Source organism: Malaclemys terrapin, chromosome 20 (assembly GCF_027887155.1).
Source record: "Malaclemys terrapin pileata isolate rMalTer1 chromosome 20, rMalTer1.hap1, whole genome shotgun sequence".
Taxonomy (NCBI): Eukaryota; Metazoa; Chordata; order Testudines; family Emydidae; genus Malaclemys; species Malaclemys terrapin.
Window position 1 is genome coordinate 15,486,733 of NC_071524.1, and position 23,426 is coordinate 15,510,158.

A 23,426-nucleotide genomic window follows, 5' to 3' on the forward strand; every position below is an offset into this window, starting at 1 on the left:
TCAAGAGGTGGGGGGGGGTCTTAAAGGGGCCGGCCCCAGAGAGGGTGGGGGAGCCCAGAGGGGGGAGCAGGGGGCAGGCCCCAGGGGGGATTAGGGCTGGCCCCCCATAGGGCAGAGCAGGGGGTTGGGGAGCTCAGAGGAGGTAACTGGGGGCTGGGATGTTAAAGGGGTGGGGTATCCCAGAGAAGGTAATGGGGGGGTATTAAAGGGGCAGGGCCCAGAGGGGGTGGGGAAGCACAGAGAGGATTAAGGGGGTATCAAAGGGACAGGCCCTGGGGGGTGGCGGGAGGGGGAGGCAGTGGGAGGGACAGAAAGGGCTTTGGATATGAAGTAGGATTACCACACGTCCAGATTTTTGGGCCTCAAATCCCCGTCCGGGAGGAAATCCCAAAAAGCCGGACATGTCCGGGAAAATAGGGAGGGAGGGGTCACGGTGCTTGGCCAGGGGCCAGAGCTGCTGGGGCCGCGGTGCTCGGCTGCTGGGGCCGGGGCCTCTGGGGCCGGCGGTGCTTGGCCGGGGTTGGGGCCGCTGGGGCCGGCGGTGCTTGGCCGGGGTTGGGGCCGCTGGGGCCGGCGGTGCTTGGCTGGGGGTCAGAGCAGGCCAGAGCCGCTCGGCCGGAACCAGGGCCGGCGCCCCAGGGCCCGAGCCGAGCCAGGCGGGAGACGCCGGGGCCAGAGCCTCTTGGCCTGGGCCGGCCGGCCGCCAAAGGGAGTTGCTCGGCCAGGGGGGCCAGACTGGACTGTCTTTATTTGGGTCATCGAGTCCTGGTTTGTCCTGCTTTAGTCCCTAAGCTGCCCCCACCACACACACACACGCACCCTTCTGCGCCCTCCATGTCCATGCCCCTGTCTCCTGTTTAATCTTCCTCCCTACAGTGCTGTAATTACACTGCAGCCATTCCTCCTCTTCGTTCCCGCTCCGGGGCTGGTTGCCAGAAGGCTGCTTTGCACCATGCTGAATAACTCTAAGGGTTTATCTCCACTCACGACAGCTGCACTGCTGTAGCGCTTAGTGGAGACACTATCTACACCGATGGGAGTGCCCCACCTCCCGGAGAGGCGGTAGCTTCGGTGCATCTACAGCAGGAGTTCGATCAGTATAACAGCGCGGCTCAGGAGTGTGGAAAATCCACCGGGTTATACTGACATAAGTTTGTAGTGGAGCCCAGGGCTAACACTCTCTTCTGGCTCTGGAATCGATGAAACTGCCTTCACTTGATTTGTGGATCCAGGGGCAAATCTCAGCTCTGCGAACTGGACCGTGGCAGCCTTTCTGTCCTTGGAGCTCCAGTATTATCAGTGCTAGCAGATAGTGCAGCCTGCTAATTCAGCAGACCTCGATTAAGACAATAGGCCCGGTTTGCTGACATAGGCACTCGGCCAGGTTTATTGCTCTCAAGGCACAGTCTTGGCTCCTTGGTTACAGGTACACTAATGTATGAGTGCCCAGTGGCAAGAAGCCATTCAGTCAGCAGCAGGAGTCTCTGCTGTCTCCTAGGCCACACAAAGGATCAAGGCAAGGAACCCTGACATTTATAGACTGAGCCAAACAATTAGGATAAACAACTTATGTACCACCTGGCCTGCTTCATGACATCTGTTTGTTACCTCCCCTTGTTCCTGATATGTCGGATAAAACATCCCTGTTCATTATTCTGTCAAATCATCTTATCCTGTCTAGATTGGGATGTATCTGTACTAGCCTTCTGAAACGTATTTATCTAAGATGTAATTTATGTAAATATTTAGTGTGTTGTTATTTTGCCAAGGCCAGGCGTACTCTGGTTCACAGCCTTTGGTTCAGGCCTCAGATCTCGCACCAGGCCCAGTGCTCCAGGCTCACTCTCTCTACTACATCTGGGAGAGATGTTCGTACACTGTATAGTTCAGCGTTGTCTCTTACGTAGATTTGTCCTGGATCTCCTTTCAAAAGTCCAATATCATTAAATTTTTCATTGAGTTCTTCCACCCTCCTCGCTAGGCCCATCATGGCTGCTACGCTACAGCTGAGAAGGTTGTTGGGCTTTGATCGCATGCACTCTGAATGCATAGCTTTCGTCTTTGTAAGTTGTTTCTGTGGTGAACTCGCCCAAACAGCTCAGAATTCCTCCAGGGCTAATCAGAGTTGTGTCAGGTAACTTCAGCTGTGGAAGGGGCTCAAGGCGATTCTGAGATGACTGTGACATCAGCTCCTGAGTCCATTTTAAAGTCAATCATCTTGCCATGAATATTCAGTTTCACTCTTCAGACAGGCTCTGTGTCATCACAAGTGATAGATCCCAGAAACAATGGCTCTTGATTGTCTGTAGTGTGAGTCAACTCCCTGACTGCTTTGGTGTGGCAAACAGTTGCAAAATGTCCATCTTTCTTGTATTTATTACATCATGCGCCTCTGGCTAGACATGCATCATCTCTTGGGATGTGACTTTTTCCACACTTTGTGTAAATCAGCTGGAATTTGTCCCTCTCAGCCTAGGGATTCTCTCTGCTTGCCTCGGGGCTTTTATGATAATGACTTTTAACTCTATTTACAGTTTCTAAGGCCATGTCTTCACTCGCACTTATGTCGGCAACATTTTTGTTGCACAGGGTGTGGAAAAAAACACACACACCGCTGCGTGAGATAAGTTTTGCCAGCATAAGCGCTCGTGTGCACAGTGCTATGTCGGTGGGAGACGCTCTCCTGCTGACATAGCTACCGCCGCTTGTTGAGCTGGTTTTATTATGTTGACGGGAGAGCTCTAAGCTTGTAAGTGTAGACGTGGCCTAAGCTAGTTTCAGGTTTTCAAGTGTGTAAAGTTTCTCTGCGTATGGCTGTTTCACCAGTTTGGATTTTATCCTTTAGTGCTCTGGCAGGTATGGCTGAGGTTCATTTAAATAAGGCATTTTACGCACACTGCCACCTTTTCGCTGAACAGCATAATATAATTTAGCATCCCATTACAAAATAGGCAGCAGCTGGGATCCGAGCGTGTTGTGTTGGCGCAGAGGTCCATTGGATCAGCTGGGACGCATTGGATCAGCATTCATGTCGCGCCCTCTGTCAGTACCTGGCTAACCGCTGGAAAGTTAATGATCCAACCTAGCAGACCGAATTCAGTGAACCCTGGTCACTTGCCAGCCATCATGACTGATGTGGTGCCAACCCCTGGCTTTCTAGTCGTCGGCCTGGCAGAGGTCTCCTCTTTGCAGCTCCTCTCAGACCCTCTGGGAAAATCGTAAGGATCCACTGTCTTAGCTGCTCCACCTCTCAGTACCCACTAGGCACAACGCAGCAGGCAAACTCTGGTGGCACATTCCTTCCTTACTGTCCTTCAGTCTGCTTGTCATCTGGAAAAACAACCAAAGGCAACTTAGGTCAGGTGCTGGAATAAAGGCTAATTGGCCTTAAAAATCAAAGATAGTGTCTCTGGAATAAACTGTTAGAGAATTTCTTCCATGAAGAGTAAATGCCAACTCATAAGGCCCAGAGAAATCCACATTGTTGGGGAAGCACATTGTTGGGGATGGGGGAACATCTCTTATTCCACCAGGGATGGAAGGAAGGAACTGAAGTATGAAATTGCAGAACCAATCAGCTTCTGTACCAGATGATTGGAGGGTAGCTAATGTGATGCCAATTTTTAAAAACTGCTCCAGAGGCGATCCTGGCAATTACAGGCCAGTGAACCTAACTTCAGTACCAGGCAAATTGGGTGAAACTAGAGTAAAGAATAGAATTATTAGACACATAGATGAACACACTGTATTGGGGAAAAGTCAACATGGCTTTTGTGAAGGGAAATCACGCCTCACCAATCTATTAGAATTCTTTGAGGGGGTCAACAAGCATGTGGTCAAGGTGATCCAGTGGATATAGTGTACTTGGACTTTCACAAAGCCTTTGACAAGATTCCTCACCAAAGGCTCTTGAGCATGGGATAAGAGGGAAGGTCCTCTCCTGGATCAGTAACTGGTTAAAAGATAGGAAACAAAGTGTGGGAATAAATGGTCACTTTCCACAGTAGAGAGAGGTAAATAGCGGGGTCCCCAAAGGATCTGTCCTGGGCCCAGTGCTGGTCAACATATTCATAAATGATCTGGAAAAGGGGGTAAACTGTGAAGTGGCAAAATGTGCAGACAGTACGAAATTACTCAAGATAGTTAAGTCCAAAGCTGACTGCGAAGAGCTACAAAAGGCTCTCACAAAACTGGGGGACTGGGCAAAAAAATGGCAGGTGCAATTCAGTGTTGGTAAATGCAAAGTAATGCACCTTGGAAAACAGAATCCCAACCGTTCGTACAAAACGATGGGGTCTAAATGAGCTGTTAGCACTCAAGAAAGATCTTGGAGTCATTGTGGAGAGTTCTCTGAAAACATCTGCTCAATGTACAGCAGCAGTCAAAAAAACTAACCATGTTAGGAACCATTAGGAAAGGGATAGATAATAAGATAGAATATATCATAATGCCACTACATCCATCCATGTGTAACCCACATACCTTCTGAATGTGGTGTTCTGGCCCAGCGTGTGGCACCAAGACCACTTAGGGAGAGAGATTAATGAGTCTACTTAACAACCACATGGCTTTTAGCTTATACAGTAGAGGCTCATGCACTAAACTCCAGAGAGCCCAGGTTCAATCCTGCCCGCCAACAACCAGGTTCTGTCGGCGTTACACATAGTACGCCCACACCTTGACTATTGCATGCAGTTCTGGTCGCCCCATCTCGCAAAAGATAAATTAGGACTGGAAAAGGTGCAAAGAAGGGCAATGAAAATGAGGAGGAGTATGGAACAGCTTCTCTACAAGAGACCAAGAAAACCTAGACCAATCTCTTCTGAAAAAGCTCCAGTGATGGGGATTCCTGTTCCAGAGCTTCACTCCCTAATATCTCACCTAGATCTCCCATTACGTCTTGTCCTGCCTTCTGCGGACATGGCAAACAGTTGATGCGGTGCTGCCTGGCTGAGTCTGCAAGGGGGATCGCTTGGAGAGGCATGAACTGCCCTGATTCAGCTCACCGGGGTTGCCTGATGCTGGCCACTTAAATGCAGAAACCTTCAACTCCTGGGGATCAGGGTGGAGCAACAGCCCTGCCCCTCCTTCCCTCCCTGTTCTTACCTTCTTCCCCATCTGCTTAGTACCTGTCCTTACAGGCCCCAAGATAACGACTGGCAGCTGTTCAACTCCGCCAGCCAAAGCAAACAAACCCCAAGGAACGCAGGGGAGGGAATGAACCAGGAATAGTTTTCTGTTAACCTTTGATCTGTTTCATTCTGCATCTGACATTCCTTCCGGGTTAGCTAAACGCTCAGAGCTGAGCTTGCCTCAACAACGCAGATGCCAGGCTGGTGGCATGCCGGCATGGCAGGGATGCTTGTGTGCCTCAGTTTCCCCATCTGTAAAACGGGGATAATCCCACCTACCTTCTAGCGGTGTCATGAGGCTTCACATTTATGGAGGTGCTCAGATCCTGTAGTTCGGTTAATGCACAATCGCCCGACATAGGAACAGCAAGACTGGATCAGACTGGGGTCCAGTTGGCCCAGTATCCTGGCTCTGACAATGCCCAGCACCAGATGGTTCAGAGGCAGGTATAAGAACCCCACAGTATGCTGTGGGAGAATCCGCACTAGTTCCCCAGACTAATTATGCATTGTGGGTTTTGCCGGGTTTGAATTTCCCACCTTTGACTTCATTCAAAGTCCCCTGCCCTTGTATTACAAGACAGGAGGAAAAGAAGCGCCAAACTACTGTCTTTCTCCCAGTCTCTACGTTACAGATGTATCATCTCCCCGCCCTTTTATTCATCGTTCTACGGTAACCAGCCCAAGCTCTTCCTTCTCGTCAGGGCCGGCTCTAGCATTTTTGCCGCCCCAAGCAAAAAAAAAAAAGAAGCCGCGATCATTCTACGGTGGCAATTCGCGCCGAGAGGGAGTGACGGCCCCGCCGCCGAACGGCCGGATGTGCCGCCCCCCTCTTCATTGGCCGCCCCAGGCACCTGCTTGCTAGGCTGGTGCCTGGAGCCGGCCCTGCTTCTCGTTATTGGAGAGTTTTTCCAGGCCCTTGATCGTTCTCGTCACCCTTCTCTGCACACCCTGTAGTTCTGCGATATCTTTTTCGACATGAGGCAACCAGCGCTGCACGCGACCGCATGTACCAAGTTATTTCTCCAGCCTCTCTAAAACTTACTGGCTGCCCCAACACCTGGGGAGCTGGATTCCGCAGAAGCCTTTGACATTGATTCAGTTAGTTACTGAACCTGCACTGAAACTTGTGCTAACCCTTGAAAAAAACCAACAGCCACTGAGACCGATTTTGCCCCGCCTTTGCCCTAGCAGTGAGGAATTGCTAAATGTGCGAGGAGCGTGAACTGAGATCCTCAAACCATTTTTTAATTGAAGCCGGACAAAAGACGTTTTGTGCCGCCCCGTGTCAGGGATTGTACCTTTAAGAGACCTGGCCCTGAAACACAGCAGGAAGTGAACTGGCTGGAAGCAAGTGAGCTGCAGGCTTCTATCAAGATGCATTTGTTTGCATTAGCCGCCTCCAGGCTGGATACCAAACAGGGGATGGCACAGCCAGAGACACAAGGCCGGCTGATGTAAATCGGCACCGATCTGACTTTAAATGTCTGGTTGACCCCGGCTCAGATCCTTTTCTTCCCCTTTACTATCCTAGAACTCAAAATAGCTTGACCAATTTCCTTCAGCTTTTCCAGGGATAAATCCTAGGGATTTTTCAGATAATATACACCTCTACCCCGATATAACGCGACCTGATATAACACGGATAAGCAGTGCTCCAGAGCGCCCCCTACTGACCTGCCTGTTCCCTGCAACACAGGGCAGAGCGCCCCCTACTGACCCGCCTGTTCCCTGCAACATAGCACTCCCTAATGCCGCACTGGGGCATTGGGGTCAGACTGACTGGCAGGGCAGAGCGCCCCCTACTGGCCCCCCTGCTCCCTGCAACACGGCACCCCCTAACACCGCCCTGGGGTCAGCCCTGACTGCCAGGGGAGAGCGCCCCCGACTGAGTCCCCGCCCCGCTCCTTGCAGCCCCAGTACCGCCCCGACGCACGGGCGAATGCTGCAGTCCCTCACCTGTGCCAGAGGCGTTACGCTGGAAACAGGCAGGGCTACCACTCAGGTCCCTCTGGGGCCCAGCAGCCAGTGGGCAGCGTGGCTGCTCTCACCCGGGCCAGGAGGGACAGGAATGCATGTTGCTCCCCTGAACCCAGCAGTCCCACTGCAGCTGCTCCAAGAGCTTGCTCAGGAATTGAGGCTTGGGCTGCTCCCGGTGACCCTCGCAGGGGTGGCATTGCCGGTCCGTCTTGCAGGTCCTGAGCTTCTCCAGTTGGCTCAGATGCCTGATCAGCAAGGAGAGGCTCTCCGTGTGCTCCCTGTGCTCCCACTGGATCACCCGCAGCTCGGTGTGGAAGCAGTTCAGGTTCTCCGCCATGCACACCTGCTGGGGCAGCAGCAGAACGCGGGAGGGGGAGGGGAGATGGATCAGTTTCGGGGGCCCAGAGGGCCCTTCCCATTGACCCCCGCCCCGGGAGAGCGGGGACAACGCAGCAGCACCGGACCTCCGTCCCATCAACTTCATTAAATGTCCGAACCCTGCTAGGTCCAAAGCTCTAGTGCGAGCCGGGAGCTGTGGGCTTTGCCAGCTCAAACCGTCCTCCAGCTGGCGCCCCAAAATCTGATCAGCTGGGTCTGGATCGCCATCTCTTCCTGTGAAGCCACTAACCTTCCCTGGCTACAATTCTGGACTCAGACACCTGGGTTCTGTTCCCAGCTCTGTCACTGGCCTGCTGCGTGACCTTGGGCAAGTCCGTGCCTCAGTTTCCCCCTCCAACCCTTTGTCTATGTAGACCACAAGCTCTTTGGGGGCAGGGACTGTATCCATCTAGGGCATTTACGTGCCCGTAGTAACCGAGCCCCTCAAAAAATGAGCGAGTTCCCCAGGAAATCCCTAGATTTCCTATGCGAGATGTACCCTCTCCGGTTATGCAAGAATTCAGCCTTTTGAGTGCCACAAGTACTTCTGTTCTTTTCCCCTGTGGGAGGGGATGGTTGTCTGCTGATCACCTGTTACACCAGGACCAGCTCAGACGCCCAACCTATATATAAAGGAGGAACTCCCGTGAGGGATCTACAGGGAGTTTGTTCTGAACCGAGGGGGTTACGAACTTGTAAAACCCCTCGGTGGGGTGTGAAGGGCTGAGCCTGGGGCCAGAGCGCTTGCTAGAGCTGGGGGATCTCTGCTAAGCTCGTTAGCACGCACACACGTGGAGACTTTGATTGTTTCAATGTTTTCTCTGGGATGCTTCCGCCTGAAGAGTAAATGGACTTGCTTATTAAAGCTGGGCGGTGCCTGTGCCTTTAATCTATAGGCAGTTACACTGTTCCTAGCCTCTGAGGGAAAAGCAGAGTCCATCTTGCTGGGGACCTCACAGTGTAAGCGGGGAACTGCGCGTGGAAGAACCCGTCAGGAGGGAGAGAGATACAGGTCTCTGGCCAAGAGAGGTGATGGCTGAAGAGCCTGAAGCGGGTGCCCTTGGTGGACTGGGAATACAGGTGCAGTTCCCCTGAACAGTGCCACTATTATCTCCATTTTATAGGTGGGGAAACTGAGGCACAAGGCAGGTAAATGACTTTCCTCAGAGCTGGAAATTGAACCCAGGTTTCCTGAATCCTGGGCAAGGGCCGGAGCCCCTGGGTCGTCCCTCCTCTTAGTCTGTGTGTGCACCTGACACAGCGGGGCCTCTGGGTGCCCCCCTAATCCAACCCACCCCACACTTTATAAAACCACCCAAGAGCCTCAGCTGGTGCAAGGTGGTAGCGGGAGTGACCAATGCTGCCACTGTCAAGCCATCGAGTCCCTGCTGTGATGGGACAGATCAGAATCAGGGCCCTCGAGCGGAAAGGCCCCATATCCCATTGCACCGCGACCTGGGGCCTGCGTCGGAACCCATGAATGGCATTCCCCATACCACCCAGCCACACTTACTGCCGGAAATTCACCCACTTCAACAGCGCTACCCCGGGCTGGGTTGGACCCAGCGCATGGAGGGTTTCAAGGGGTCCGCTGGAGCCTGGAAGGCAGAGGGTACATACTGTGATATCTTCCGGGGTGTAGAGCGTCCCGTCGGTGGCGTCTCCCTGGAAGAGAGCAGCACCACGGGTTAGGGGACAGGCCCAGCGAAAGGCAGCAGGGGGAAGTAGATTTGAAAGCACAGTTGCTATTCCGGAATAGATTCCCCCATTCAGCCGCTCCGATTCCACAATAGCTGTTCCGGTCAATTTCCCCCTGTAGACAAGCCGGCTCCCCCAGCCTCCTGTTTAAATCTCTTCTGAGCGATCGTGGACCCATTATACAGATCCGTCTAACTGAGACTGCGCCCTGTACAGAGGAATCTGTCCAACACTTTGCACTTCTCGGTCCCCTGACATTTCAGAGTCTCAGGGCCTTTTACAGGCCGCGATTAAATGAGCCTGGTAAGCCACCACCCAGCCAATGGCAGGGCGGGATCATGACCCCTGTTTTACAGATGGAGAAACTGAGGCACAGAGAAGGGCTGTGACGCGTCCAAGGTTGAAAGGAGAGCTCACGCCAAACCTGGGAAAGCAAGTGTACTAAAACTGAGAGCAGGGGGCTGGGAGCCAGGAATCCTGGGGTCTATCTCCAGTTCTGGGAGCAGAGCGGGGTCTCGTGGTTAGAGCCGGGGGGCTGGGAGCCAGGATGCCTGGGTTCTATTCTCAGCTCTGGGAGGAGGGATTTGGGGGCAGAGGAGTGCCATGGAGGGTGAGGTGCCATGCTGACGGGATGCCATGGGGGTGGATACAGCCCCAGGCAGCAATGTGGTACCTTGCCCCCGGCTGCCAACGTGTCTCTGCTGCGTCCAGGATGCGTGTGACACTTCACTCGCTTCCCTCTCTCTACTGAGCGAGGAGCTGGCAGGAGGGGATAGCAGCATCTGCCTGTTAGGAACGGCTCCAAGACTGCAGACGCCCATGGCAGGCCCTAGAGGCTACCCGGGCCCTTCACCTATGGCATGGTGGGGGGGGGGGAGAGCTCCATCCCTTCTCGTATCCCCCCCGCACCACTCACCAGCAACTTGGTGACGTTCTGCAGGACCCTGATGGCCTCCTTTCCACAGACCCGTCTCCCGCGCACCGAGAAGCACGTCAGCAAAGAGACCAAGAGGAGTGCGTGGAGGCCCCTCATGCCGGGAGGCAGCCTGGCCCACTAAGGGCCATGTTCACATCCAGCACTCCAGAGCCTTCAGAGTCCGAGATGCAGCTGCAGCCGGAGAGCCCTCGAGAGCCGGGCGAGGTCCTGGGGTCCTCTGCAAAGCTAGTGATGGGGGCATGGCCTGGTTGTCCCAGGGACCGTGTGGACCCTCCCCCCTTCCCCCAGTGTGCTTCCATCAGCACTAGGGACCTTACGGCTGTCAGAGCCCAGGGTGAAACGACAAGGAGACAGACCCTGCTAGAAGGGGTGGGGCGGGGGTCAGCGGTGGAATTCCCATCGACAAGAGTCACTGTGGGACAATGTCACAACTCTGCCAGAGACCCCTCTGTCCCTCTCCATCCCTCCCCGTCCCTCTGTCCCTCCCCATCCCTCACCACCCCTTCATCCCTCCCCACCCCCTGTCCCTCCCCATCCCTCGCCACCCCTTCATCCCTCCCCATCCCTCTGTCCCTCCCCATCCCTCTGTCCCTCCCCATCCCTCGCCACCCTTTCATCCATCCCTCCCCATCCCTCTGTCCCTCGCCATCCCTTCATCCCTCCCCATCCCTCTGTCCCTCCCCACCCCTTTATCCATCCCCACCCCTGCATCCATCCCTCCCCATCCCTCCCCACCCCTTCATCCCTCCCCATCCCCTGTCCCTCCCCATCCCTCTCCACCCCTTCATCCCTCCCCATCCCTCTGTCCCTCCCCACCCCTTTATCCATCCCCACCCCTGCATCCATCCCTCCCCATCTCTCCCCGCCCCTCTATCCCTCCGCACCCCTGCATCCATCCCTCCCCATCCCTCTATCCCTCGCCACTCCTGCATCCCTCCATCCCCACCTCTACTCATCCATCTCTATACCTTCCTCTCTCTCCATCCATCCATCCATCCATCCATCCATCTCCATGATTAAAGGTTAGAAAACCTGACCTATGAGGGTTATAAAAAACTGGGCATGTTTAGTCTTGAGAAAAGGAGGCTGAGCAGGGACCTGATAAGTGTCTTCATATACGTTAAGGGCTGTTCTAACGAGGACGGGGATTAATTGTTCTCCATGGCCGCTGGAGGTTGGACAAGGAGCCACGGGCTTCATCCGCAGCCAGGGAGATTGAGGTGAGATATTAGGACAAACTTTCTAACTCTCCGGGGAGTGAAGCGTCCAAGGGAGATTGTGGGGACCCCGTCACTGGAGGTGTTAAAGAGCAGGGTGGACAAACACTTGTCAAGGGTGGTCTTGGTTTCCTCGGCCCTGCCTCAGCACAGGGGGCTGGGCTGGCCGACCTCTCGAGGCCCCATCCAGCCCGACACCTCCCGGATTCTCTGATTTCTGTCAACCAGCAATCACGCCCCAGGTCTACATGGCTGCACGGGCCCCATGGCCTGTCGAATGCAAGAGCGACACCTTAACCACTAGACCAGCCTGCCTCAGGGTCGGAGCTGAGCTCACCAACTCCTTCCCCCAGAGCCCCGCGCCAGCGTCATCCCCTGCCGGCTGCCGGGCTCCGAGGGACAAGAGAAGGTGCCCGAGGACATTGCCAGCGTCTTCAGCCTCCGTCAATTCACCTTCTTCATTCGAGAAGGGGTCAGCCAGAGGGCAGATGGGCTCTGAGCCTTCAGTCCGAGACCAGAGCCAGGCAGGGGCCCGCGGGGGAGCAGGGTCTGGCAGGGCAGCCTGGAGTCGGCATAACTCTCTGCTGGGTTCATTATGTTTCTGTGGCGCTCCCTAACGAAATGTAAACAAGAGCGGGGGAGGAGAGGAGAAGGAGGGGGCGACTGGCCAGCACAGGCATTAGTGGGGATTGCAGAGGTTGGAACATCCTAACATGATTACGTCGAGACACTGGCTAATTATAAAGCTGCTGGCATCTCGGTCCCCATACACACCCTCCCTCCATCTCCATACACACTGCTGTGTCTATCCATCCATCCCTACACACACCGCTCCCTCCCTCCATCCCCATACACACTGCTGTGTCTATCCATCCATCCCCATACACCGCTCCCTCCCTCCATCCCCATACACACTGCTGTGTCTATCCATCCATCCCCACACACCGCTCCCTCCCTCCATCCCCATACACACTGCTGTGTCTATCCATCCATCCCCATACACCGCTCCCTCCCTCCATCCCCATACACACTGCTGTGTCTATCCATCCATCCCCATACACCGCTCCCTCCCTCCATCCCCATACACACTGCTGTGTCTATCCATCCATCCCTACACACACCGCTCCCTCCCTCCATCCCCATACACACTGCTGTGTCTATCCATCCATCCCTACACACACCGCTCCCTCCCTCCATCCCCATACACACTGCTGTGTCTATCCATCCATCCCTACACACACCGCTCCCTCCCTCCATCTCCATACACACTGCTGTGTATATCCATCCATCCCTACACACACCGCTCCCTCCCTCCATCTCCATACACACTGCTGTGTCTATCCATCCATCCCCATACACCGCTCCCTCCCTCCATCCCCATACACACTGCTGTGTCTATCCATCCATCCCCATACACCGCTCCCTCCCTCCATCCCCATACACACTGCTGTGTCTATCCATCCATCCCTACACACACCGCTCCCTCCCTCCATCTCCATACACACTGCTGTGTATATCCATCCATCCCTACACACACCGCTCCCTCCCTCCATCTCCATACACACTGCTGTGTCTATCCATCCATCCCCATACACCGCTCCCTCCCTCCATCCCCATACACACTGCTGTGTCTATCCATCCATCCCTACACACACCGCTCCCTCCCTCCATCCCCATACACACTGCTGTGTCTATCCATCCATCCTCATACACCGCTCCCTCCCTCCATCCCCATACACACTGCTGTGTCTATCCATCCATCCCCATACACCGCTCCCTCCCTCCATCCCCATACACACTGCTGTGTCTATCCATCCATCCCTACACACACCGCTCCCTCCCTCCATCCCCTTACACACTGCTGTGTCTATCCATCCATCCCCATACACCGCTCCCTCCCTCCATCCCCATACACACTGCTGTGTCTATCCATCCATCCCCATACACCGCTCCCTCCCTCCATCCCCATACACACTGCTGTGTCTATCCATCCCCATAAACCGCTCCCTCCCTCCATCCCCATACACACTGCTGTGTCTATCCATCCATCCCCATACACCGCTCCCTCCCTCCATCCCCATACACACTGCTGTGTCTATCCATCCATCCTCATACACCGCTCCCTCCCTCCATCCCCATACACACTGCTGTGTCTATCCATCCATCCCCATACACCGCTCCCTCCCTCCATCCCCATACACACTGCTGTGTCTATCCATCCATCCCTACACACCGCTCCCTCCCTACATCCCCATACACACTACTGTGTCTATCCATCCATCCCCATACACCGCTCCCTCCCTCCATCCCCATACACACTGCTGTGTCTATCCATCCATCCCCATACACCGCTCCCTCCCTCCATCCCCATACACACTGCTGTGTCTATCCATCCATCCCCATACACCGCTCCCTCCCTAAATCTCCATACACACTGCTGTGTCTATCCATCCATCCCCATACACCGCTCCCTCCCTCCATCCCCTTACACACTGCTGTGTCTATCCATCCATCCCCATACACCGCTCCCTCCCTCCATCCCCACACACTGCTGTGTCTATCCATCCATCCCCACACACACCGCTCCCTCCCTCCATCCCCATACACACTGCTGTGTCTATCCATCCATCCCCATACACCGCTCCCTCCCTCCATCCCCATACACACTGCTGTGTCTATCCATCCATCCCCATACACCGCTCCCTCCCTCCATCCCCATACACACTGCTGTGTCTATCCATCCATCCCCATACACCGCTCCCTCCCTCCATCCCCATACACACTGCTGTGTCTATCCATCCATCCCCACACACCGCTCCCTCCCTCCATCCCCATACACACTGCTGTGTCTATCCATCCATCCCTACACACACCGCTCCCTCCCTCCATCCCCATACACACTGCTGTGTCTATCCATCCATCCCCATACACCGCTCCCTCCCTCCATCCCCATACACACTGCTGTGTCTATCCATCCATCCCCATACACCGCTCCCTCCCTCCATCCCCATACACACTGCTGTGTCTATCCATCCATCCCCATACACCGCTCCCTCCCTCCATCCCCATACACAATGCTGTGTCTATCCATCCATCCCTACACACCGCTCCCTCCCTCCATCCCCATACACACTGCTGTGTCTATCCATCCATCCCTACACACCGCTCCCTCCCTCCATCCCCATACACACTGCTGTGTCTATCCATCCATCCCCATACACCGCTCCCTCCCTCCATCTCCATACACACTGCTGTGTCTATCCATCCATCCCCATACACCGCTCCCTCCCTCCATCTCCATACACACTGCTGTGTCTATCCATCCATCCCTACACACACCGCTCCCTCCCTCCATCCCCATACACACTGCTGTGTCTATCCATCCATCCCTACACACCGCTCCCTCCCTCCATCCCCTTACACACTGCTGTGTCTATCCATCCATCCCCATACACCGCTCCCTCCCTCCATCCCACACACTGCGGTGTCTATCCATCCATCCCCACACACACCGCTCCCTCCCTCCATCCCCATACACACTGCTGTGTCTATCCATCCATCCCCATACACCGCTCCCTCCCTCCATCCCCATACACACTGCTGTGTCTATCCATCCATCCCCATACACCGCTCCCTCCCTCCATCCCCATACACACTGCTGTGTCTATCCATCCATCCCCATACACCGCTCCCTCCCTCCATCCCCATACACACTGCTGTGTCTATCCATCCATCCCCACACACCGCTCCCTCCCTCCATCCCCATACACACTGCTGTGTCTATCCATCCATCCCCATACACCGCTCCCTCCCTCCATCCACATACACACTGCTGTGTCTATCCATCCATCCCCACACACCGCTCCCTCCCTCCATCCCCATACACACTGCTGTGTCTATCCATCCATCCCCACACACCGCTCCCTCCCTCCATCCCCATACACACTGCTGTGTCTATCCATCCATCCCTACACACCGCTCCCTCCCTCCATCCCCATACACACTGCTGTGTCTATCCATCCATCCCCATACACCGCTCCCTCCCTCCATCCCCATACACACTGCTGTGTCTATCCATCCATCCCCATACACCGCTCCCTCCCTCCATCCCATACACACTGCTGTGTCTATCCATCCATCCCTACACACCGCTCCCTCCCTCCATCCCCATACACACTGCTGTGTCTATCCATCCATCCCTACACACACCGCTCCCTCCCTCCATCCCCATACACACTGCTGTGTCTATCCATCCATCCCCATACACCGCTCCCTCCCTCCATCTCCATACACACTGCTGTGTCTATCCATCCATCCCCATACACCGCTCCCTCCCTCCATCCCCATACACACTGCTGTGTCTATCCATCCATCCCCATACACCGCTCCCTCCCTCCATCCCCATACACACTGCTGTGTCTATCCATCCATCCCCATACACCGCTCCCTCCCTCCATCCCCATACACACTGCTGTGTCTATCCATCCATCCCCATACACCGCTCCCTCCCTCCATCCCCATACACACTGCTGTGTCTATCCATCCATCCCTACACACACCGCTCCCTCCCTCCATCCCCATACACACTGCTGTGTCTATCCATCCATCCCCACACAACGCTCCCTCCCTCCATCTCCATACACACTGCTGTGTCTATCCATCCATCCCCACACACCGCTCCCTCCCTCCATCCCCATACACACTGCTGTGTCTATCCATCCATCCCCATACACCGCTCCCTCCCTCCATCCCCATACACACTGCTGTGTCTATCCATCCATCCCCATACACCGCTCCCTCCCTCCATCCCCTTACACACTGCTGTGTCTATCCATCCATCCCTACACACACCGCTCCCTCCTTCCATCCCCATACACACTGCTGTGTCTATCCATCCATCCACACACACACCGCTCCCTCCCTCCATCCCCATACACACTGCTGTGTCTATCCATCCATCCCCACACACCGCTCCCTCCCTCCATCCCCTTACACACTGCTGTGTCTATCCATCCATCCCCATACACCGCTCCCTCCCTCCATTCCCTTACACACTGCTGTGTCTATCCATCCATCCCTACACACACCGCTCCCTCCCTCCATCCCCATACACACTGCTGTGTCTATCCATCCATCCCCATACACCGCTCCCTCCCTCCATCCCCATACACCTGTGTCTATCCATCCATCCCCATACACCGCTCCCTCCCTCCATCTCCATGCACACTGCTGTGTCTATCCATCCATCCCCATACACCGCTCCCTCCCTCCATCCCCATACACACTGCTGTGTCTATCCATCCATCCCCATACACCGCTCCCTCCCTCCATCCCCATACACACTGCTGTGTCTATCCATCCATCCCCACACACCGCTCCCTCCCTCCATCCCCATACACACTGCTGTGTCTATCCATCCATCCCCATACACCGCTCCCTCCCTCCATCCCCATACACACTGCTGTGTCTATCCATCCATCCCTACACACACCGCTCCCTCCCTCCATCCCCATACACACTGCTGTGTCTATCCATCCATCCCTACACACACCGCTCCCTCCCTCCATCCCCATACACACTGCTGTGTCTATCCATCCATCCCCATACACCGCTCCCTCCCTCCATCCCCATACACACTGCTGTGTCTATCCATCCATCCCCATACACCGCTCCCTCCCTCCATCCCCATACACACTGCTGTGTCTATCCATCCATCCCTACACACCGCTCCCTCCCTCCATCCCCATACACACTGCTGTGTCTATCCATCCCCATACACCGCTCCCTCCCTCCATCCCCATACACACTGCTGTGTCTATCCATCCATCCCCATACACCGCTCCCTCCCTCCATCCCCATACACACTGCTGTGTCTATCCATCCATCCCCATACACCGCTCCCTCCCTCCATCCCCATACACACTGCTGTGTCTATCCATCCATCCCTACACACACCGCTCCCTCCCTCCATCCCCATACACACTGCTGTGTCTATCCATCCATCCCCATACACCGCTCCCTCCCTCCATCCCCATACACACTGCTGTGTCTATCCATCCATCCCCATACACCGCTCCCTCCCTCCATCCCCATACACACTGCTGTGTCTATCCATCCATCCCTACACACACCGCTCCCTCCCTCCATCTCCATACACACTGCTGTGTCTATCCATCCATCCCCATACACCGCTCCCTCCCTCCATCCCCATACACACTGCTGTGTCTATCCATCCCCATACACCGCTCCCTCCCTCCATCTCCATACACACTGCTGTGTCTATCCATCCATCCCCATACACCGCTCCCTCCCTCCATCCCCATACACACTGCTGTGTCTATCCATCCATCCCCATACACCGCTCCCTCCCTCCATCCCCATACACACTGCTGTGTCTATCCATCCATCCCTACACACACCGCTCCCTCCCTCCATCCCCATACACACTGCTGTGTCTATCCATCCATCCCCACACACCGCTCCCTCCCTCCATCCCCACACACACTGCTGTGTCTATCCATCCATCCCTACACACACCGCTCCCTCCCTCCATCCCCATACACACTGCTGTGTCTATCCATCCCCATACACCGCTCCCTCCCTCCATCCCCATACACACTGCTGTGTCTATCCATCCATCCCCATACACCGCTCCCTCCCTCCATCCCCATACACACTGCTGTGTCTATCCATCCATCCCCATACACCGCTCCCTCCCTCCATCCCCATACACACTGCTGTGTCTATCCATCCATCCCCATACACCGCTCCCTCCCTCCATCCCCATACACACTGCTGTGTCTATTCATCCATCCCCATACACCGCTCCCTCCCTCCATCCCCATACACACTGCTGTGTCTATCCATCCATCCCCATACACCGCTCCCTCCTTCCATCCCCATACACACTGCTGTGTCTATCCATCCATCCCCATACACCGCTCCCTCCCTCCATCCCCATACACACTGCTGTGTCTATCCATCCATCCCTACACACCGCTCCCTCCCTACATCCCCATACACACTACTGTGTCTATCCATCCATCCCCACACACACCGCTCCCTCCCTACATCCCCATACACACTGCTGTGTCTATCCATCCATCCCCATACACCGCTCCCTCCCTCCATCCCCATACACACTGCTGTGTCTATCCATCCATCCTCATACACCGCTCCCTCCCTCCATCTCCATACACACTGCTGTGTCTATCCATCCATCCCTACACACACCGCTCCCTCCCTCCATCCCCATACACACTGCTGTGTCTATCCATCCATCCCCATACACCGCTCCCTCCCTCCATCCCCATACACACTGCTGTGTCTATCCATCCATCCCTACACACCGCTCCCTCCCTCCATCCCCATACACACTGCTGTGTCTATCCATCCATCCCCATACACCGCTCCCTCCCTCCATCCCCATACACACTGCTGTGTCTATCCATCCATCCCTACACACACTGCTCCCTCCCTCCATCTCCATACACACTGCTGTGTCTATCCATCCATCCCCATACACCGCTCCCTCCCTCCATCCCCATACACACTGCTGTGTCTATCCATCCATCCCCATACACCGCTCCCTCCCTCCATCCCCATACACACTGCTGTGTCTATCCATCCATCCCTACACACCGCTCCCTCCCTCCATCCCCATACACACTGCTGTGTCTATCCATCCATCCTCATACACCGCTCCCTCCCTCCATCTCCATACACACTGCTGTGTCTATCCATCCATCCCCATACACCACTCCCTCCCTCCATCCCCATACACACTGCTGTGTCTATCCATCGATCCCCATACACCGCTCCCTCCCTCCATCCCCATACACACTGCTGTGTCTATCCATCCATCCCCATACACCGCTCCCTCCCTCCATCCCCATACACACTGCTGTGTCTATCCATCCATCCCTACACACACCGCTCCCTCCCTCCATCCCCATACACACTGCTGTGTCTATCCATCCATCCCCATGCACCGCTCCCTCCCTCCATCCCCATACACACTGCTGTGTCTATCCATCCATCCCCATACACCGCTCCCTCCCTCCATCCCCATACACACTGCTGTGTCTATCCATCCATCCCCATACACCGCTCCCTCCCTCCATCCCCATACACACTGCTGTGTCTATCCATCCATCCCCACACACCGCTCCCTCCCTCCATCCCCATACACACTGCTGTGTCTATCCATCCATCCCTACACACACCGCTCCCTCCCTCCATCCCCATACACACTGCTGTGTCTATCCATCCATCCCCATACACCACTCCCTCCCTCCATCCCCATACACACTGCTGTGTCTATCCATCCATCCCCATACACCGCTCCCTCCCTCCATCCCCATACACACTGCTGTGTCTATCCATCCATCCCCATACACCGCTCCCTCCCTCCATCCCCATACACACTGCTGTGTCTATCCATCCATCCCCACACACCGCTCCCTCCTTCCATCCCCATACACACTGCTGTGTCTATCCATCCATCCCCATACACCGCTCCCTCCCTCCATCCCCATACACACTGCTGTGTCTATCCATCCATCCCCATACACCGCTCCCTCCTTCCATCCCCATACACACTGCTGTGTCTATCCATCCATCCCTACACACACCGCTCCCTCCCTCCATCCCCATACACACTGCTGTGTCTATCCATCCATCCCTACACACACCGCTCCCTCCCTCCATCCCCATACACACTGCTGTGTCTATCCATCCATCCCCATACACCGCTCCCTCCCTCCATCCCCATACACACTGCTGTGTCTATCCATCCATCCCCATACACCGCTCCCTCCCTCCATCCCCATACACACTGCTGTGTCTATCCATCCATCCCTACACACACCGCTCCCTCCCTCCATCCCCATACACACTGCTGTGTCTATCCATCCATCCCCATACACCGCTCCCTCCCTCCATCCCCATACACACTGCTGTGTCTATCCATCCATCCCCATACACCGCTCCCTCCCTCCATCCCCATACACACTGCTGTGTCTATCCATCCATCCCTACACACCGCTCCCTCCCTCCATCCCCATACACACTGCTGTGTCTATCCATCCATCCCTACACACACCGCTCCCTCCCTCCATCCCCATACACACTGCTGTGTCTATCCATCCATCCCCATACACCGCTCCCTCCCTCCATCCCCATACACACTGCTGTGTCTATCCATCCATCCCCATACACCGCTCCCTCCCTCCATCCCCATACACACTGCTGTGTCTATCCATCCCCATACACACACCGCTCCCTCCCTCCATCCCCATACACACTGCTGTGTCTATCCATCCATCCCCATACACCGCTCCCTCCCTCCATCTCCATACACACTGCTGTGTCTATCCATCCATCCCTACACACACCGCTCCCTCCTTCCATCCCCATACACACCGCTGTATCTATCCATCCATCCCTACACCTCTCTGTCTGTCCCTGTAGACACCCCTCTAGCTACGCATCTATCCCTATATGCACCTATCTACTCTTCCATCCCCATACGTACCCCTATTTCTATCTCTATGCAGCCATCACCATACACCCCCTCTATGTATTCATGCACCTCACACACCCCTCTATCCATCTACCGCCCATAGACCCCCTCTTTCCATCCATCTCCCCACCTCTCTGTCTACCCATCTACCCTCATGCACACCTATCTATCCATCCATCCATCTACACCCCCGCCCACCCGCTCTGGCTTTTTCTATTTCTGTCCACTCCATCCTCAGACACCCCCCTCTTTCTAGCTAATCCCCCATCCCAAACCCCTTACAACTCACTGAATGGTGTGATCTAACGGTGGGTGGGACACCGGCAGGCAGGACTCCTGGTTTCTGTTCCACCTGTGTCACGGTGCCAGCAGGGGTGGGGGTTGTGGAGCTCGGTCAATAACTGTTCACAGATGGAGCCATGGGTGAAAGGAGTCGGAGGAATGTGCCGTAGGAAAGCAAACAATGAACAAAGCCATGTCGTTCCTCAGGTCAGAGTAGGCCCTGCTAACCTGCCCCCTACGGCCGGGCTCCTCCCTCTAGGCCAGTGGTTCCCAAACTGGGGTTTGTGAAATGTTACAGGGGGTTCTTGGGAAAAAATTCCCTAACGGTGGACAGAACTGTCCCTAGGGACAGCAGCCCAGAGCCCCCGGACTTCCAAGAGCTAAGCACGTTGATCCGTGTGTGGGGGTAAATACCTATCTCATAGGCCTGGAAGGGACCTTGAAAGGTCATTAAGTTGAGTCCAGTCCCCTGACTTCACAGCAGGATCAAGTCCTGTCCCTGACAGATTTTTGCCCCTGGTCCCTAAATGGCTCCCTCAAGGATTGAGCTCACAACACTGGATTCAGCAGGCCAATGTGCAAACCACCGAGCTATCCCTCCCCCACAACACGGATTAAAGCAAGCATTCCTATCACACCGAGGAGATTTAAACTTCACGACAAGAAATGGAAAGGGAGGTGGATAGTTTTTTGCTGTTTTTAAAAGAGGCAGCTAGGATTGTTTTTAAAATGATGATGATGAAGAGCGAGTTTAAGCTTTGTTGTAACATGCGTCGTTTGCCTGGACTGCTCAAGACCTGAATATTTGTGTAGGAGGAACTCTCTGAGTTGGCTTCTTAAGTCCCTTCCAGCTGTTTCACATCTGATCCTCCTTGATGAAACTAGGAGCCTTGCCTAAAAACAGGCTTATTCCAAGTGACCCAAGCTACGAAAGTGAGAGCTTGGAAGAGTGTTGCCGTTTTCGTCATGGCATAAAAATACTGTCACGCTAAATGATAATTCATAACAAATAGTGTGTAATAATCATGTCATCAAAACAAACGTTCTATGTCCAAGATCACGGCTTTTATCATTTATACTCAGATAAAGAAGAAAATCCCTGGAAATCTTCATTTTTAGGAGGGGGTTCGCGAGACTTGACGTTTTAGTGAAAGGGGTTCGCAGGGTGTTAAAGTTTGGGAACCACTGCTCTAGGCACACACTGCCTGGGGCACCGGGGCGTCACTGGAAGCCAGATTCACCCCACGCAAGTCCAGTGGTGCTGAGTCAAGTGACACAAGGTGCTTTGCCTCATAATAACGGTCCCTTCTCCCAACCTGTGCTCTGGCCTACTTTCTCTTCCCCGTCTGCTGTCTGCCTGCAGCCCTCTGCAGGGCTAGCTGTGTCTTACCACTGGGTGTGGGATCCCTGTATTAAGAGCTCCTGCGCTCCACCCCAGAGATGGCTGCATCTCAGCACTAGGCAGAGGAGGCCTTTATAAAAAGCTGCTCCACCCTACTGCAGAGGTGGCTGCATTTCAGTGCTGGGCGAGTGATTCCTATATAAACAGCTGCTGTGCCCCACTCCAGAGGTGGCTGCATTTCAGTGCTGGGCAAGTGATCACTGTATAAACAACTGCCACGTCTCATCTCATAGTGGCTGCATTTCAGCGGAGGGTGTCTCTATAAATAGGTACCATGCCCCACCCCAGACGTGGCTGCATTTCAGTGCTGGGTGAGTGATTCCTATATAAACAGCTGCTGTGCCCCACTCCAGAGTTGGTTGCATTTCAGTGATTGGGGCGTAATCCCTGTATAAACACCTGCCCTGCTCTTCCCCAGAGGTGGCTGCATATCAGTGTGGGAAGAGTGACCCCTGGACAAACAGTTGAACCTCACCTCAGAGGCAGCTACATTTCATGCATGATCCTTGTACTAGCAGTATCTGCGCTGCGCCCCAGAAGTGGCTGCATCTCAGCACCGGGTGGGGGAATCCCTGCTGCGCCCCAACCCAGAGATGGCTGCATCTCAGTGCTGGATGCAGTGAATCTTCTGTGCCTAGTTTGCAAAGCACAGAGACAAAAAGTGCTAGAGAAATGCAAAGAGAGCATTGTTAATCAGCTCTGGCCACACTGGAGCCAATAGGTACCTACCCGAGACAGGCTCACGCCAATGGACAGCCAAGCAAGGGCGAGAACAGGCTCAACTCCCGGCCTTCACAGGCGGTGGGAGAAAATCCGGTCTTCCACAGCTGTTTGGTGACCTGACCACGCCTCCCATCCATGGAGCGGGGAGGGGAAC